This window comes from Pleurodeles waltl, chromosome 1_2 (genome assembly GCF_031143425.1).
Source record: "Pleurodeles waltl isolate 20211129_DDA chromosome 1_2, aPleWal1.hap1.20221129, whole genome shotgun sequence".
In the NCBI taxonomy this organism is placed as follows: Eukaryota; Metazoa; Chordata; class Amphibia; order Caudata; family Salamandridae; genus Pleurodeles; species Pleurodeles waltl.
The window spans coordinates 727,933,071-727,953,091 of record NC_090437.1 but is presented as its reverse complement, the minus strand read 5'-3'; positions in this window follow the sequence as shown (position 1 = coordinate 727,953,091).

The following is a 20,021-nucleotide window of genomic DNA, read 5'->3' as shown; positions in this document are numbered from 1 at the left end:
TTCAAACTTTTTAATGCCGCGCCCCCCCAGTTGAAAAATAAAAATCATTGGGCCCCCCCTCAGAATTTTTCACAATTATTTTTGAAAGATGGCAATGTTTAAATAGGTCTAAACCTATTTAAACATTGCAGTTAAGTACTGTTACCTTTTTAAAACTGTAATAACATACTTCTGCTCAAAACAAAGGCATGTTATCTGTATAATATTTCTTTTGGCCAGAGTTTGGCGCCCCCCCTGGGATCACTTGAGGCCCCCCAAGGGGGGCTCGCCCCCCAGTTTGAAGACCTCTGGCCTAGCAGCATGCATGAGGTGCTATGATGGGGGAAGAGTGGTATGAGATAGGGCAGCATAATACCTTTTCTAGCGGCCATGGTGTCGAAATGTGGTTGGTCAGACTCGCTGGTTTTGCATTTGGGGGAAAATTATTTGGTGCAATTGTCAGGACTGACATTACTGCAACACATGCAAAGGGACTTTAAGGTATTGAAGCACAGATTATTTGAGACATGTTTGGTGTGGACAGAATTCGTGCCACACAGTAAATGGAGGGAAGCAGTCAAACATGCAGCCATCAACAAGCCTCGAAGGAAGGGCAACAGAACGATGAGGGTTTTTTCTGCAGGAAACAACATTATAGTGGTGGCACATGGGGTATAAAAGAGGAGGCTGGGGGCTTTTTCTAGCAGATGCGGTTCACCTTTCAGATTTGCGCTATGCTTACTACATTGTGGAACTCAGCGATGTGCTGGGGACTATGGAATGAGAGGGTGTGGTTTGGGAAGAATCAAATAGAATTAATATGTTACAGTAGTGAAAGTACAGGGGGTGGGGCAGAAAAAATACCCTCAGGAGTTTTTCTAGATGGTGGCACATGGGGGGTGGAGAGTCAGATGCGGGCAGATCCAATCCTTGGGAGGAGGAATAAGGAGTTCAGGTGAAGGAAGATCTTGAGGTAGGATGACTGGAGCAGGCAAATAAATGGCATTTGGTGGATGTTTTGGAAAGGAAGTGATGAGGACATTTGGGGTGGGAGGAAGTGACTGGGGTGAAAGGTGCAAAGTATGCATGATGCATTATGGTGAGGGGGGACAAAGGGGAAAACACAGTAAATATGTTAATGATTTTAGAACTTGTGTTGGTTACATGATATAATGTTTATGCAATCCTGTCCTAATAAATTACCTTTGACATGGAGCATTGGAGTCGGTGTGATTGCCTCACAATGGAGGGTCCTGGGGGAAGCTAGTCACAGACTAGTTTTCCCCCTGGATGCTTCATGAGGAGAAGTATAGCAAGGAAAGCATTGGTTCGGTTGTGGGAGGGGAGTGCATGGGGAGAGGAAGTGATGGCCACTCCGACTCGTAGTGAAGACACGGCATGGAGTTTTGCTTTGGACACCTACTTGCCATAGATTGACGATGTGGTTGCTATGCTGGAGTCGCGTAAGCTCTCATTATTCTAATGATACTACTGGATTTGAGCTGCAGAATCTCCTGCATTGTGGAAGACTGAGTCTAACCCACTACAGTTGACACCTGTTGCTCCAATCCTGGTTTCTGGTTCCAGCTTATTAGCAGTGTCTCATCTCTACCCAAGAGCAAGGATGATTGGGCAGCCGAGCGCATGACACAATTGACTCCTCAGGGCAATTGTGGTCACATAGATCTCATCTGTTTCTCTCAATTACATTAGTCTCACATATACAAGGACAAGCAGAGGCAGTATGTGAGTATATGTTTCAATAAGGTTTTAATGAAGCAACTTCATCTTAGATAATAAAGCATGTACTTCAATAACCAGGATGATAAAGCATGACAGGATTAAAATTGTGACAAGGTGAGTAAAGCATAGAAATAATGCTACCATATTGTCACTCGAGTCAATAGACTAATTCCTACCTAGGCTATATTAGAGCACAGCATGTTAAACTCTAGTTCTGCCCTTCAGGTTCCCTTGGGAAGACATCATGCCCCTTACCTGAGCAAAGGCCTGAAGTCTGCATAAGCAGTTGTAGTGAAGCATTCAGCAATCAGCATACCATTTTGGTCATCTGGCTGGAATCTCGCACTAACGCGTATGGGACAGAAGTGTTTTATAATAAAACAGCAGATGTTCTAAGAAAATGTCCCTACTTAAGGATATGTATGTTTCTATGAATACCAGTGACAAAGCGTTACCACGCTTACCAGCAACCTATCTTACCAGCAGCCTTGAGAGAAGCACAGAGTGAACTAAATGTCTTGTTCAAGAACGCAGTGATGGCCTAGGCAAAAGAACAGCTATAAAGAGAGAAATAAAACAAGACCGCAAATGTGGCTATTGTTAAAATAATAAACAAAGCTGAAAAAAATATATCTAGGTTAAAGTGCACGGCTGCAGGTCTGGTTTTGCTAAAATAACATGCATGTAGATATAACTAAAATGGCTACACAACACCCTCCCCTTGCCGGTTTAAAGGTGGTTTAAAGCCTAATTATGTATAAAAGCTACTGAAACTCAACCTAAGATATATAAAAATGTAAATAATGACAAGTTAAAAATGACACTTGAGCATTTATAAAAGGACAATTTAGAAATATTAACTTGTGGCGTAAAAGGCCAAATTTCAACAGTCAGAGTCATTTTGGAAGTTGCCAATAGAATCCGGGACAATTGAAGACAGGAAATCTTCCACTTCGGCAGGTGGTAAAGTAGGAAACTTGTCACCAAGAAGAACCAAGGAGCATTGGTGTTCCATAGCCTTAGTGTCAGCCAAGGTACCATCATTCTGTGGTGTGCCAATAATGAGTTCAGAGCCACATCCTCCATGAAGGGCAACTCATAAGCAGCTTCCCGTAGCCAATACACCCTCAACACGTATGTCTGCTAATGATCCCTCAGCGAAAACATCAACAGATCAGCATCCAATGAAAGCAAGCGCTGGGTAGAAAGACAAACACAGGCACTGAAACACGGGCTGCACACAATGCAAACTGGTCTGAATGACAGAGACCAGTCACACTCCAATTGCTCCAGGCGCGTTGCTCCGAAAGTAGTGCATCATGCGTTCATGACACAGCTGTGGTGGTGGGAGCGCTTTCACTCTTACTTGTTGCGGTGGGACAGCCATTGTGCCAGAAAAAGTAGCAATTGCAAAATGCCATGTATTACAGCCAAAGTTATTGGAAATCACCCGAAAATGCTGGAGAATAATGAGAGGATGGCTGATGGTATTAAACCGAATATAGAGGAGAAGGTGTGAACAAAACCAGAACCAACAGCCTTAAAGAAATTAGCGATTCCAGTAGTACTGGACGCATTAAATATTCATCCCATGAGCTCACCAAAGTGTCCCAGAAAGTTAGTACTTAAAAGGGACTGTATCTCTGCTGATGACCTTGCCACCTGAAGTGCGTAGGTCTCGCATGCAGATGTGAGCGCCACATGTTTTTGGAACAATAAAGCCTTGAGTCTGCTCAACTTGTGAAAATTCACATTTGAAGTAGCAATATGGGGCCAAATGTCAGCTACTTCTTTTTGTCTTGGAGGAAAAAGTATGTTTCCGCAGCATTTAACAATCATAGAGACCGAAACAGCATAAACTATTCCGGCTCGCATCCCACAACAGTTTTCACTATTGAGGAGAACATGGCTGCCATTTGAAAGCACCTGGAAAACAGGTCTAATCAAGGGGACTGGAACTCCCTTCAGATAACAAGCCAAGTTTGCAGCCGAAGAGTTACACCCCCCATGCAAGGACAGCTGTTTACAAACCATCAAATGGCTGACAGAAGTCTCGCATTCACTACCGCTAAAAAGACTTCATTCATGCCACCGAGACATTTGTACAAGAAGGGCAGCTCCCACAACTCATGGATCTAACTATCTCCCAGCCTTTCATATCTGCCTACTGGAATGTGTTTTAAACAGTACATGAATTGGAGTGTTGAAATAGGCAGATTAATGACACCATGTATTAACCCTTCACTAGATGGTATCTCAGCCACAGTGAAAGGCAACTTTTCTAACTTTTCGATATTCAACATGATATAAGTTGCTTCTTTCTTAGCCATTAGTTGTTGTTGTCACGTTAAATTAAATGTAGAAAATATGACCCTTGCGCTAAAGTGTTGTCAGGAAACGCGACCTGCCTTCAATGTTTGAAGTGTCAAAACCCAACTGCATAATAGACCTTAGTTGACTTTGTCCATGGTGTAAATAGGACATATCACTTTGTAGTATGTCTATTGCAGAAGAGACAATGCTATTTGGGGTGTATATCTGGTTTGACAGAGTATTAATCCCATTATCTCCAACAGCTAATGCCTTCGGTAAGTTTTCCTGGTCTATTTGCCTTAACCAGGCAGCAGCTTCTTGTTGGGAAAGCTTCCAAATTTCATTATATGCTGCATATAAGAAGTGCTTTCTGCATTGTTTTATGGGGCCTAATAGGAAATCCTGTAAGTCAGTGTTATTAGACAGAAGACTAAGGTGTTCTCTAACAGCATCTAGTGAGGAACTCTTCAACCATTGCTGGCATAGTTTCCCTACACTGTATGTTGTTACGATACCCGCATGTTCGGATGACACATAGCGAGGGTCAGGCCTACGAGTTCTAACAAGCCCCATGAAATAAAACATTTGTGACACCCATTGGTATCTAGTGGCCACAATAACTCTCTGCCAGGACGTGACAGTGAAGCATTAAACATGCCATTCTGGACCAATTCATCAAGTTGATCTTCTGTTACATTTAAATATTTTGGTAATTTGTGAAATTTTGCAGGGGCAGGAATACTAGGTGCATTCAATTCCTTAATTTTTGCTAAGCCTAAACAACTAGTTTGTTGTACAGTTTGATTTGAAAATATAATTTGAACAGGTATCAAGCATGCTCTGAATGAAACGTCCTTCCCCCTTATTTGCCAATTTCTAGTTCCCCACACACTTCTTAAGTCAATCGACTTCAGCCAATATTCATAACCTTCTATAGCCGACTGGGAAACAAAGGAATCCGAATAAATTAATTTTGTGTCTGTCAATAATATATCTATATTTTCCATTGATGGCAATTTGAATTGATATAACTACCCATTTTTAACATTGTGCCCAGAAAAATATGCAAACTTTTCAGAATACGTTAGAACTCCCTTGTAGTGGAGTTGGACAATGTTCCCATTGTGTGTAATTAAAAATAGTCTTTGGGGTACTTGCTCTATGAATGAAATGGTGCCCATAATAATTATAGCAAGACATATCACCACAAGTCTCCTTAGATTGATAAACATCTTCATTTTAAAATACAGTAAAATACTGCAATTCAATAACCATGGAATCAACTGTTTTCACATCCCAGTCATCAGAAACAACTCTGGTTATTATTATATTGTTCATTGAAAGTTTAAACACATGGTATTTGAATGACCTTTGTCGGGCCATGTATATCATATGTTACTTTATCCTAAACAATCCCATCAGGGATTGGTATAGCAGAAATGTTCACGAAAGACAAGTCTCTGCGGACCTTGTGAGAGGAAAAATTGGGTTTTAGAACCTCATCCAACAGTTCAACTGTTGATCTTTCAGGAAGAAAATGACCATGTATTAATAGAAAGAATGTTATGACAAAGCTAATCCAAAGGAGGAAAGCTAACACAGTCAAGGAAAGCCGCAGATAGTTCCATGGGAAAATAAAGTAAATTATTTTAAGCCAGTTTATAAGCTTACGTATTTTTGACAGTTCAGATGTAAAAGAGGCAAATGAGTCTGAAAAGGTGTTGTTGATGTCGGCAAAGTATCCAGAAGCAGTTTGTGCAAAAGCTGGAGCCGTATTTGTAGGTGGAGAACTGGTAGGGGTCTCCCGTGGTGGTTCATAATAAATGATGCCATCCGTCTGTATTGAAGTTGTGTCAAATTAATCTGTGATTTTTGTATTGTTTTTTGTAAAAGACCTCAGTGGAACTAATGCAAGATCATTTTCCACCCTCCCCAAGCTCGGAGAGGTGTCAGCATTGTTGCCTAAAACTTGTAGCAGGACTTCTTGACCAGTAGTGAGAAGGATTTGGAATCTACTGGCTGTTCCTCTTGGTCTGCTGTGCAGGATCGGCCACATGGTGTAACCTGACATTGGCAATAGATACAAAGCGATTTTCTTTAGCACCAGCCAACAATGGTAGAATGACAGTTCTAGTACCGTGTATTCCCAAGATTGGGACCGGTGCATGATAAAATGGACCAAACTCCTTTTTCACAACAACTTTTTCACGTACTAGATCCCCAACCTTAGGAATCCTGCCGGTGGGTGTTATTGGTACATCCTTAATTCCGTGGAGGCAGCAGTGGCAGAAGCGTTGGTATCACAGAACTGTTGTAATTCCTGCAAGACAGTGACATGTTAATTTATGTCAAAGGGTGTTTCTGCAGCCTCCACGCTAGAACCATCAAGATCTGGAACATACATTTGAGTGCCGAACAGGCACTCGTATGAAGTACAACCCCCAGGGATGTACTAGGCAGATTGTTTAGTGCTCTCTGGACGCCATACAGATGGTTAAGCCAACTACAACCCGTACCTAAGGCTCTGGCTGTTAAGAATTACTTTAAATCACAGTTTTGTCACTCCACAACACTATTTCCTTCGGGATGAAATGGAGACGAGTAATGGAGTTGGACCCCTAACAAAGCCATCGCGTCCCTGAGAGCCCTTGAGGTGAAAGCAGGGCCCTGGCCCGAGTGAAAAGCCTCAACTGCATATGTACCGATAAAGACTCACAAATCTTCAATAACAGTCTGAGCATCAGCTGAGTGTTGTGGCCACATCCATAGAAATCTGGAGTCGACAACGACCACAATCTATTTGTATACACTAGCCGGTGTTAGGGGACCACAGTGATCCAAGCACACACATTGTTATGGTTTGTTGGAAAACAGGAGTGTCTGCGGTGGGTGTTTGACAGTGGAACCCTTAATTTGTTGGCAGATGTCACAACTAAGGACTAAGGGGGTCATTCCAAGTTTGGCGGGCGGCGGTTTCCGCCCACCAAACGGAAACCGCCAAATGGCCGCTCCGCGGTCAAAAGACCGCGGAGGCCATCTTGACTTTCCCGCTGGGCCGGCGGGCGCCCGCCAAGGGAGCGCCCGCCGGCCCAGCTGGAAAGGGCCTGCAACACAGAAGCCGGCTCCGAATGGAGCCGGCGGTGTTGCAGGTGTGCGACGGGTGCAGTGGCACCCGTCGCGCTTTTCAGCTTGGCCTTTTTGTATAGACCTGGCCACCAATGATGTACTTGCACAATGATATTGTAGCTACCACACCAGCCTGAGCAGATGCTATCCCCTCATGCACTACTTTAACCAACTCTGATCTTATGTCTTTGTTGGGAATCACTGTAACCCCTAAGCCTGGTATTTTCCCTTTGGCATCTAGGCAGCCTCCCATTCTGTAGAAATATTTAGCAGCAAATGCTTTTGGATAGGGCGTTCCTTCAGCCGTGGCTTTCACAGCAGCCCATATATCATCGTCCGGTTTCGCTCATGAACAGGTTACTGCAGCAACAGCAGCCGTAGCTACTGCTGATTTGGCGGCTTCATCAGCCAGTGTATTTCCAGCAATGTGTATTCCAAAGCGCTGAACTTTGGTAGCGTTTCCTTCAGATCTGCTACTTTCCCCCACAGAAGTCTGTGTTTGATGGTGTTGCTTTTAGTATCTCTGAACCCATTCTGGCGCCAGTAATGCAGGTATTCATTGGAGGACTGGACAAATCACAAACAATCAGTGTTAACTGTGAATGATCCGTATGTTCCAGATCCATCACCAGAGCCTTTAGCTCTGCTAATTGTGCTGTGCAAAACCCTATGGTTTGCGTGAATGTGTGTTGGGGACAAAATTTGTTATCCTCCATCTAGCCACTCACGACTGTGCAAGCAGCAGAATATTGATGTTTGTGCCAATTTCAGGCTGTGCTGAGCCATCAGTGTATATGACTCTTTGATTTTGATCAATAGGTAGTGTATTTTCAGGAACTGGGTATTCTAGTTCATATTGCAAAAATTCTTGAGTTTGTAATTTTGGGTCAAAAATGTAGTCTACATCAGTGGCCATCAAAGATGTTGCCCATCGAATCCATCCTGGATGTAATACTTTAGCGTTTGGAATGCTGGCTTTGGTAACAGCCTCAAGGGTTGGAATTGGAGAGATGACAATAACGTGTTTGCATTGGGCTAGAGGTCTTTCTTTATTAATGGGCATCTGAACAGCAGTGAGAATTTTCTCAGTGGGAGCAAAGCGTTGTTCTGGCATTCAATAGAAATTTGATTTGCAGGCAATCGGGACTGTCTCACCCTCATTGAAAGTTACATAGGTGAGTCCAATGGTACCAGCAATTACTCTGATGACCAGATGTGTTTTGTTGTCCATTGTGTGTAGGTGTTGTGCTGCAAGCATGTCTGTTTGCAAAGCTCTGAGAATACTTGTGAGTTCGACTGTCCAAAATGTACTTGAAAAGTCGGGACGTATTAAGTCATTGTTAGAAATGGGGTCTTTCGTTGGCAGTCAAGTTACCCCTGTCCAAGCAAGGACCCTCACTCTAGTCAGGGTAAGTCACACATAGAGCAGGCCTGGTTTTGCTAAAATAACGTGCATGGAGCTAAATCTAAAATGGCTACCCATTACTGGGATGCCATGTTAGGACGGGTTGCAGGAGAGTGGGGCGGTACATGGGAGGATGGAGAGTCAGATGAAGGCAGGTCCACCCACTGGAAGGAGGAATAATGAGTTCAGGTGAAAGAAGATATTGGGTAGGATGATTGGAGTAGGTGAATAAAATGGTTTTTGTAGGATGTTTTGGAAAGGAAGAGATAAGGATGCCAAAATGGGAGGAAGTGATAGGGTGAAAGGTGCAAAGAATGCATGATTCATTAAGGTGAGATAATGGTGAGGGGCAAAGAGGAAAAAACAGTTAATATGGTAATTATCTCAGAATGTTGTGTTGGTTACATGTTATAATGTTTATACAATCATGTCCTAATAAATGGCCTTTTGCACAGAGCATTGGAGTCTGTGTGATTGCCTCACAAAGAAATACATGAGAGTATAATGTACCGTTTCCACATCCCAATAAAATATGTCACCTAAACAGAATGGCCACATTTTGGTTAACATTCGAAGACTTCACTCGCCTCATATATAGCATAAAATGAGAACATAAACATAGAAACATAGTTGGATAACATAACAACAGATTTTAGTGTTATGTGAGAACAATAGTTTCTGGGCAATGGACAAAAATAGTACCTCATGCCAGTATGAGCAGCTGAGATATATTAATCAATAAGAATCAATCTGCACTTCATCCATGAGCCAGATTGGAAACATGAAGTGATGGATGGTGTGCACTGATCATTCAGGAGCCAGCAAAGAAGATCCACAATGGAGTCAATGAATAAGAAGCAAAGGCGGGCTTCAAGCCCTTTTCTGTAAACAATACCCCTCACAAGCACAGCGCATGAGCTGTGTAGGTGAGACCTAAAAATGACAAAATAATGAAAGAATATTATCACAAAATGTGCAATATTACGTAACATAATTTCCCTTTTTTGTTGCATATCTTTTCTCAACCCTGCAGCATAATTTGACCCTCCACATGTCACTTCATTCCAGTAGACCTGACTACATGGTGCCGTTAAAATGTGTCATTGTGGGGCCATCTATTGGGATTTCACTGAGTAGTGCTTTCAGTGCTTGTTAAGGTGGTGGGAGTTTATGCTAGTGACTGTGTATGGCCATTCAAGCTGGTTAATGAGGAGGGTCTTTAAATCATTATACTAAGAGAGTCATTAATGCTACTTGCTGTCAGGGGCATACTTTCCCAGTTACTGCCTGAGGCTGTTGATGTAAATTCCAATTAAACATATAACATCTTAGGGAAATGTACATGTCCCTCTAAAAAGCAGGGGTGCTCAACAGAGATCCAGAGTTAATCCACACCATAAAATGGATGTGCATGATATTCTTTGTGTGGACCTAATTTACGCAGTCATATGTCATCCTTAAAATTTGGTATGAGTCAAACCCTCCTGGACTTACACATGTCACTCATTGTCGACTGATGCATGTACTCTTTGAGACCATTTGATGGGACCATAGATGCATGTTACTGCTTGACTCATAGATGGATGTTGCTGTCAGGGAGCAATAACACATTATTGTCTGGAAAATGGAAGAGGGAGATGGTGAAGGAATAGTGTAATGAAACATTTGTAACGCGTTTGTTGGTTTACAAAAGCCTGAATAGATAAGTATTTGCAGATGCCTCTGTTTTGGAGAGAGAATCGGACATTTTCCAACCTATTGCATTTGTAAATAAATAAGAGAGAGGTGTTGGTTCTAAGGTGACACCCGAAGCTAGCTTTAGCAAATAATATCAAATACTGTCTGTCTGTGAATTTAAAATATATTTGTTGATTGCTCACCTTACATTTCTTAGAAATATTAGAAAATACCCCTTTTCTAGTCATAAAGTTAGCCTTACAGTTAAAAGTCAACTTGCTTACCCTCTTATAGAGGAAACATTTACTGAAATAATGTTCACACATCAAAGTTGCTATTACCCAGTGTAGACATGTTTAAAACCACCACATTTATTAAATGGCTAATGCACTTCCACAAAAAAGTATGTATCATATAGTGTTTATTCGCATGCCTTTGTTGATCAATAACAAGCACAACACTTTACACCACTGTACTGTTTGAAAGCGTTGTATTGTCCCTTGCATCATTTTGCTTAATGGTATTCTGCTTCCATATGGCGCACTACTTCAGCTTTATAATCTGCTTTGACGGATTCCAATTTCCTAACATGTGTTCATGAATTTCTTCCTTGTGAATGCTATTTTTCTTATGACATACTTACTGTGGTGTGAAGAACTGTGATTGAAAAAGTAATGTTGTAAATTGCTAGTGTTGATTATTTGAAAAAACATGCTTTCTGAACGTTTTGCACCTGAGTTTACTAAGATACCTAGATGTTAGGAAAACAGGCTTGCAGATATATCACGACATGCTTTGGAAATCAAGCCCCAAGCCACATTTTCTCTGCAAACAATTCACTGAACTCTGTTTTTGAAAATAAGGAAATTCTCAACATCATATTTCGCCTTGATTAACTTCTTATCTGCTGTGGCATTTTTTACCCCTAGTGCAGAAGGCTTTCTTTATATTTGGGGTACTTAGCACTTACACCTTCCTATCTTATTTTCCACATAAGTCATCCTGGCAAACATCCTAGTTTTTGTGCTTTGTAGATTTCCTTGGAGGGAACTGAGAAAATAGTCAAATAAAAATCCATACTTTTTTTCGGTGGGATAAGTGGGGAAAAACTACTGTGGAAGAAACCATGGGGAATATTTATACTTTTTGGTGCAAAACTGCACTAATGCAGTTTTACCACCAAAACGTTTTGCACTGGCTTGCACAATTCTTGAGCACCAGCTGGGCACAATATTTATGGAATGGTGCAAGCCGACATAAATGGGTGGCTAGCGTATTTTTTTTAAAAAAATGACATTAGTCTGGTTGGGGTGGCGGTATGGGAGAAGAGGGCTTTGCTCCAAAAAATGACATTAGGCAGGTTAGAGTAAAAACAAAACTGACTCTAACCAGCCTAGTGTCATTTTCTGATGCACAACCATCCATACCACATGACACCTGTCTTATAAAAGACAGGAGTCATGTCCACCACCCCAATGGCCTGCACAGGGGACCAGGGTCCCTTGGGTATGTGTATTGCTACGTGCACTACATGCAAGGTAAACAGTGGTGCAGGGTGTGGACCGTTGGCCTCTGCTTCCATTGGCCTTCGCTTCCATTTTGGTTCACGACTCCATTTTGTCGAGTCTAGTTCTGTGCGTAAGGCACTATTCTGTGTTTTTCCACAAGCTTCAGCAAGCTGCAGGGTGGGGTGTTTTTCTGCTCAACTTCGCTCCATCTGCCTGATACGAAGGGCGCTATTTACATTCCACGAGCTATCAGTTAGGACAACAGGGGGATGCGCCCGTACTCAAGGAGGAATGCAAGCTTCACCTTGGAGCCCTCTTCTGGGAACTTGGCCCGTTCCAAGGAGACGTCTCGAAGGGTGAACAATGTACCGCCGATTGCACAATTTGTAAAGGAGGGGGTCTTTTTCTAGAAAAGACTCCTGGGCGTTAGCAAATACTATAAAGGTCGGGGGCCTGGATGGACTGGTTTAGGAACTCTCTTCTGGGTTGGACGCAATGCCAGGAGGACTGATTGTCCCGAAGGAGACTCCCTGTGACAGTCGATTTGGGTTCCCCGGCTTGGTGTGTGGCGGAGGGATGCAGAATCTCTTTTCGGTGAAGCCTTTCAATTTATAAGCATTGAAGCATATTGTGTGTGCGTGTGTTATATGCACGTATTCTTGCAGTTATTTTTCGTGCTATTCACAGAGTGCTTATATTCTCACAATTATTCTCATGTTATTCATGATATATTAGTGTGGTTAGTTTTGCCATATGAGAACTTGCCCCTTAAATAAACTTGATTATTCTACTCGCTAAGGTGTCTGAGAGTGATTGCTTTACATTGTGTCTTAAACTATCCTGAAGTGCATAGTTCTGTTATTCTGAAGAGTGAAGCAACACAGTATGGCGATAGCACCCATTGCCATGTAGGGGGGGGGGCATTTCAGGGCCCCTAATGGCACTTAAATAAAAATACTTACCTATAATTACGTGGGATGGAGTGCCCCATCCTCCGCTATCCCTCTGGTGTGGGTGGGGGTGTCCCTGGGGCCCACCAAGGATATAGGTCCACAGGTGCCCTAACGCTTGCCCTGACCCAGACATTAAAAAATGGTACAAAGCAAGCTTTGCACCATTATTTGACCCCTCGTCCCCCTTGCATGATTTTAGCACGGGGGATAAATATGGCGCTAAGGCCATAGAGTCATTTTTTGCATTGGAACGCCTACCTTGCATCTCATTGACGCAAGGTAGGTTTCCACGTCCAAAAAATGACTTTAACTCCATAACTTTGGCAACGAACGGGTCTAGCGCCAAAGTATAAATACAGAGTTACTTTTGCATTGAATTTGCGTAAAAAAAAAAAAATGACACAAATTCGATGTAAAACAAGTTTAAATAAGCTCTTTAGTCTTTTGTTTTTTTCCAAAACAGGCAGATTTAAGAACTCCTAGTGCCACCTTGTGCCACATTAGCATCATTTTTTTTACACTAATGTAGCCCAACGAGGCCAAAATCGCCACTCCAAATTTACAAAGTGGCGCAATGCACGCATTGCACCACTTTGTAACCCTTTGCGCTACATTATGCCTTCGCTAGGCATAATGTAGGAAAGGGGGTATTCCCCCATTAGGGGGGAGGGGTGAAAAAATATTGCAAAAAAAATTAAAATATTTCTTTGCTTCATTTGTTTGAGCATGTTAAAAGGAGGCACACTATTGTTTATAATGAGCCTCTATGGGCTTTGCAGGATTAGAATCAATATTTTTCACGCTAATCCTGTAAAGCTCTGAACTAGTGCTAACATTTTGACGCTAGTTCCCTAAGTGCTGCCATGGTGTGCCATATCTTAAATATGGCACACACATGGTGGTGTTGGGGGGGTGCTAAGGGGAGCAAGAAAAGTAGCGCTGCAGTGAATGCAGCGCCACTATTCTTAAATCAGGCCCATGGTGTGCGTTGTTAGGATCACCATCTTTCCAGCTTTCAAGAAAAAGTAGAGTTGTATCAAAAGCAATGTGTTTACAGTCTTTGCATTTTCCTAAGAGGTAGTCCATTTTAATTTTTGTAGTTTCAATCTACTTACAGTTTGTGATTAAAACACTTGTAAAACCTAAGTATGACCTCAGAATCTATGCATTTCGGGAAAAAGACACAATTTTGAAGTAAGCAAAGGATTATTTGTGTAGGTATGTCAAGGTTTTTCCAAAGAAAATAATTGAAGAAATAAATAATGAAAGTAAGCAGGAAAAAAGACATAAGCAAAAATATTTTTATCTGTAATTTCTTTATACAGGGTTTGTAGCTTCTCCAGAACCACTCAATACTCCACTCAATACGCGACCCAACAACTGAGCTGCAGCTTAAAATGATTTTTCATTGTGCACTGACTATACAGCAATTCATGTATAAAAAAAATATAATGAATGAAAAATTGGAATGAAGGAAATCTATGTGATGCTGAAATGTGCACAAGATAGTGACTTTAGGAATAGTGGTTATCTGGACATCTCTGAACTTAGGGTTACTCATACTACCATCTGATTCAGAGGGCATTTTGCCAAATGTTTACTTTTGTGTACACTGGATTCCATTTGGAAAACAAAAATGCAAATTGATCTGGTTGGTAATAAATGTTCTACTACTCTGTGTTCCCACATAGCTCCCGATAAGTACAGTACCCCATTTGAGTGGCTGCCACAACATATAATACCCGTAAACGCAAACTGGAGACATCAAATTTCACCCATCAAAAGGTTCTTTTTTCACAATGTAGGTAGCTGTGGAATCTGGGCTGTAGCTATGCCTCTACCCAGGCAAACCTTTGATTTCTGAAACCTAGGGCCATATGTATGAAAGCTTTTTTCCCATAGACACAGAATGGGTAAAATCCTTTGGTATATCTGGCCCCTAGACATTAAAAGGATTTCAGAATGGCCTGGCTTGTATGGATCCTCCTCCTATCTTGTCTTACCCACAATACCCCTCAAGTCTTAAACATTGGTGCGAAACACATTTTCCCCATATTCTTGTGACAGAATCTTCTGGAATCTGTCGGGATCCACACAGTTTGTACCTTCCAATTTTCCAACACTTGTACTGATAAAAAAAATGAAAAACTGTTAGGGTGCTACCACGGGTCTCCAGTAGGAAAGACCCCACTACACATAATGAATAGGTCAAATTATTCTACAAAAAAGACCCTTTTTTGTAATTTGAATGTTAGATCTGGTATCCTTAGGGTGGTCTTATTCCAGACATTTTGACTTTACTTCCTATTGTGTTGCTGTATCCTTTTTTTGGTCCTTAAGTCTTGGAACACTTTACCACTGCTGATCAGTGCTAAAATGCATCTGCTTCTCACGTAAAACATGGTAACATTGGTGTATTCACATTTGGCAGGTTTAATTTACGTTTAGGTCCCTTGTGGAATGGCATACCATATATGAAATAGCCTGTAAATTAAATGATACTAGTGGGCCTGCAGCACTGATTGTGCCACCCACTTAAGTAGTTCTGTAAACATCTCAGGCCTGCCACTGCAGAACTGTTGTGTGCAGTCTCACTGCCACCCTGACTTCGCACTTAAACCTCTTGCTAAGCCCAGAAATCCACGTTTCTTACATATAAGTAATGCCTAATGTAGGCCCTAGGTAGCCCATAGATCAGTGTGCCACATAAGCAAATGGCAGAACATATACTTTTAAGTTCTCATGTCCAGGTAATGAAAAACTCCCCAAAGTTGTTTTTCATTACTGTGAGGCCTGCCCCTCCCTTAGACCAGTATTGGGAATTATCTGAGAGGAGTAGCTGCATCGTGGTTAGTACCATTCCAATGGTACTAATAACTCTTCTTTACTGATAAACTCAGATTTATTATTATGATTGTAGACATGCCACTTTTAGAAAGTAGGCATTTCTCTGCACTCACTGCCCTGTATGCCCAAAGCCTATCTCAGCCTACCTCCAATACACTTCTGGCTTAGGCTGGGTGATAGCTACACTTGTGCATTCCCTTCAGACACTCACAACACAGGAAACCCAGACACATCTGCATTTATCCGCATACTGATGAGTCATCCCGGGGAGGAGGTTGGGAAGGGCTCACACAAACACCTGAAAGGGTAGTGACTAGAATACACACAAAGGATCTGATTACCTCCCACAGACAGCCTGGAGCCAATGCTAACCTGAAAGGGACACCTGTGCATTCCACAGAAACTCTTTGTAGTCACCCTCCCATATCAAAGGCCGTATTCAGTATAAATACTGGGTCCATGACCCACTCAAGTCAGATCACTCCTGGACATGGATGAACCTCGGCTGGAGTAAAGGCTTCTGCACTGAAAAGATTGCCTCTTTGCTGAAACTGACTGCTCCTTGGAAATGCTGCCATGCGTTGCTCTGCTGTCCTGATGCTGGCTGACCTCCACCCTGCCAAGAGGGACTGCAGAACTGCATCCAGAGTGACTCCAAGGGCATGCTGGCTTGTCCCCTGTTCTCCCTCGAGGTCTTATGGACATCAAAGACCTCATGAGCGGCTCACTTAGAACCACCGCATGAATTTTAACAACTCCGCAAGTGGCTTCACCTGAGCTTGCTGTCCTAATTCATCAAACACCCTTGAAGTGGCACTTTTAGGATTCTTTGACCCATTCATCCCCATTCCAGGAGAGGCTTCCTCTGAGCCTGCCACCCTTTGCAGCTAATATTCCAAGAGTTGCTTCAATGTAACATGCTACCCCGGCCATCCAAAAACCTGTGGCGATCACCTACTCCTAATCCAGGGACAATCTGCGGGTGCGACAGTCGGAACATGTTGTGGCATCCTCTCAATTGAATTGCTCTTGTTTTAACAACCTTTTACCCCTTCCAACTAGACACCCAGGGTCTCCTTTACTAGAATCCGACACATTGACATTGATGCGTCAGATTTCTTCCGCTTCCCTAACATCCTCTAAAAATGCTTTGGATGCGTTGTATTTAGAATACAGAGCTCCATGACACCTGTTTTCATATATGTGTCAGAAATTCTGACACATCTGTTTATGTTAAACACACACATGCCTGGAGTAGCACTGTTAAACTGATACAACTTCAGCAATATGAGGAGCCTTTTTTAGGAAAAAGCCCTGTGTCAATTTTTACACCTACACTGCAAAGGTGGTGAAATTTTGTTGCAGTGAAATCACACAATGATGCTGTGAAATGTTGTAATGTCTATTCAACACATTATACCTGGTGCAGGTACAATGTGACGCAGGGCTTTACAAACTGACGCACTGGGCACAATGTATCTGTTTGTAAATATGGAGCAGTGTAGTGCATTGCTAGTGCCACAGCTGTGTCAAACTAAAATGACACAGCGGTGGCACAAGGGGCTTGTAAATGAGGCCCACAATTTCTAACATTGGTAATCAGTGGTGAGGACTTGTGTTTGTGTGCAACACCATATAGTGATTCAGTGTACACTACAACTCTACACTTAGAACTATTCCTCTAAATTAGTGAAAGTTTTGCCTGACTTGTACCAACTGTGAATTTTTCTTTTTGATTTTGTAATTTCCCCTAATTGGCCTAATTTTGGATTTTTTTCTGCAAAATTATGTCCCGCTCTGGAGAACCCGAACCTGCTGCTGCAGTAATTGACTTTGAGATAACCAGGTTGGAATCTTACACTGCGCAACAACTGAAGGATTTCTGCAAGGTCTTTCAAGTGTCTATAAGTGATTTCACCTCGAAGGTGGAACTACAGAAGACCTTGATGGCCTGAGCAGAGACCCAGGTTGCAGGGGCGGACATCCCAGAGGAGGAGCTGGACATAAGAGCCCTGGAAGTAGGGTCCAACAGTGGAAATGGTGACATCCTACCTGCAAAGTCTTCAAGTGAGTCTAAAATCAACATCCCTTAAGTTGTGGTGCCCAGTTTTAGTGTGGGACATGATGCGTGTGAGGGGCTAGCGATTTATGAAGTGGCTTTAAGAGTGCACAGGGTCCCATAGGAGTTCTGAGGAGGTAGTCTTTGGCAGTACATGACACGATGTAGAGGGACACCCTTCTTACTTTAGAGGTGGAGGATTAGACCAACTACCCTGTTATAAAAGTCATCCTACTCAAGAAGTTTGGTCTGACACCTGAAAGGTATGAGCGTACGTTAGTGGCCAGTCGCAAACTGAACACACAAACATGGGTGGATTTTCTTGACTATGCTGATAAGGCACTGAAGGGCTGGGTGAAGGACAGCAATTTGAATGATTTTGATGGGGTGTGCAGTTTGTTTTTGAAGGAGCACATACTTGATAGTTGTTTTACAGATCTGCGCCAACACCTGGTGGATAGCAAGCTAAATGATCCCAGGAAGATTGCTGAGGAGGCGGACACCTGCGTCAGCACAAGGGTTTCCACAAAGGCATCTGTGGATGGACTCCCAAAAGAGTGGTCAGCGTTCTCATCAGAAGAAGGAAGGGGGAGACAAAAGAAGGAGTTCTACAAAGGCCCCCAAAACAACTCACAGGGGAAAAGGTCTGGTTTATATTCCCAATCTGCCCATCAGAAACAAAACTACCCTTACAAGTCTGCAGCCCAAAACGCAGTAAGTATGGACACTGTAAGGGAGTCCTGAGGTGTCCAAAAAGAGCACACCCTTCCACTGGAGGTAAGAACCCAGGGGTGACTAGCATAGTGGTGGGGAAGGAGTTTGTCCCAGTTAATGGGGGGAATTTAGTGAGGTTACTCCAGTGTCCCAGTATGACAGGGAGATGGTTCCTAAGATTCATGTGCCTTTAAATACTACCAAGTACTGTATAGGCAAAAGATCACCATCAATGGGCAAAGGTGGCTCTGAGGGACACACATGCAGGATGACTATGGTAAGGAGTCAATTAGTGTCCCCAGAGCTGGTGATTCCCAATGCATTTCACCAAGTTGTAGTGGCTGACAAAAGGTAGGGTCACTATCCAGTTGCCCTGGTTCCATTTGGGTGGGGAGCAGTTTTGAGTCTTCTGAAAGTTGCTGTATGTCCTGCCATGCCTGTGAACTCTTTGTTAGGTAATGACGTAGAGTCCTCTACCTGGAAGGAGGTGGAGCTGAAGGCTCATGTGGAGATATTGGCGTTACATGACTAGATCTGTGCTACCACAATATCCACACCTTATTTGGAGGGGAGTCAGGAAGGGCTAGAGCATTGAACAATGGCCCAGTGAGCTGATAAAAAGGGGAAAGACAGGGGTGTATTAACACAGCTCCTGAGTGTCCCCCTAGTGAAATAAATGGGGCACCTGCAGAGGCCACCCCAGAGTCCACTAAGGAGGACATTGCTTCCCTTGGCTGCCTACCTGTATCTGCAGACTGGCATGTGAAAAGAGGATCTGCCAAGGAGGAGTTCTGTAGGGCACAGAAGGAGTGTCCAATCCTTGGGGGAATGAGGTGACAAGCTGAAGCCCAAGCAGCAAGTGATACCTCTGGGAGCTATCACATTTACTGGGAGGACAGACGCCTCTACAGTGAGCCTGTCGCGGTTTTCAATGGTCTTACCGTCGAAGCTGAGAGGCGTAGGGGAACGACCCTTGTTCCGGCAGGTTCTGCTCTGGCCGAGGTAGGGGTGACCCCTTCCAGTAGCCACGGTGCTGTTTGGTATGAGCAAACCACTACAGTCCGTGCCCTCCAGAAGGAGTCCCAGAGGAAAAACCCCCGTAGGGTAAAAAACCTCCACAGGAACTCCCTGAAATTAAAGGGGGACACCAGGACGTTAGGACCAAGGAAGACTGGAAAACAAGGCAGGACAGGAACAGACAGGATTCGCAGGAGGAGATCAATCGGAGCGTGACTACCACCAAGGAGTGTTGCAACGCAATGAACAAGCAATTGGAATCCCCTTATATACCCCTGGACAGGAAGTGGGAAACAGGAAGTAGAACACCACCATCTTGGATTGGGGAGAAAACAACAAGAGTGAATTAGGTATGTGTGTAAAACAATGCATGCTGGGCAGACAGGAAGTGGTCAGCATGCTGGGAAGAAAAGAGACGAGTATAAAGTACCCCAAGTGTAAGGGTTCGGTTTGTTCCAGGAAACACCGGTAAGTAAATGACAGGAAACGGACATGTAAGAAAATTAATGTTGAGCGCAAACTGCGCGGATGCGGCCAGTATGCCCCCCCGAGGCCCCAGGTTTGTGGGGGAAGAGCCGAAAAAAGCGGCGGAGCAAAAGAGGAGCATGGACTGAAGAGGCATCCTCCCAGGAACACTCACTCAAAGGGTATCCCTTCCAATGAATAAGGTATTGGAGGCG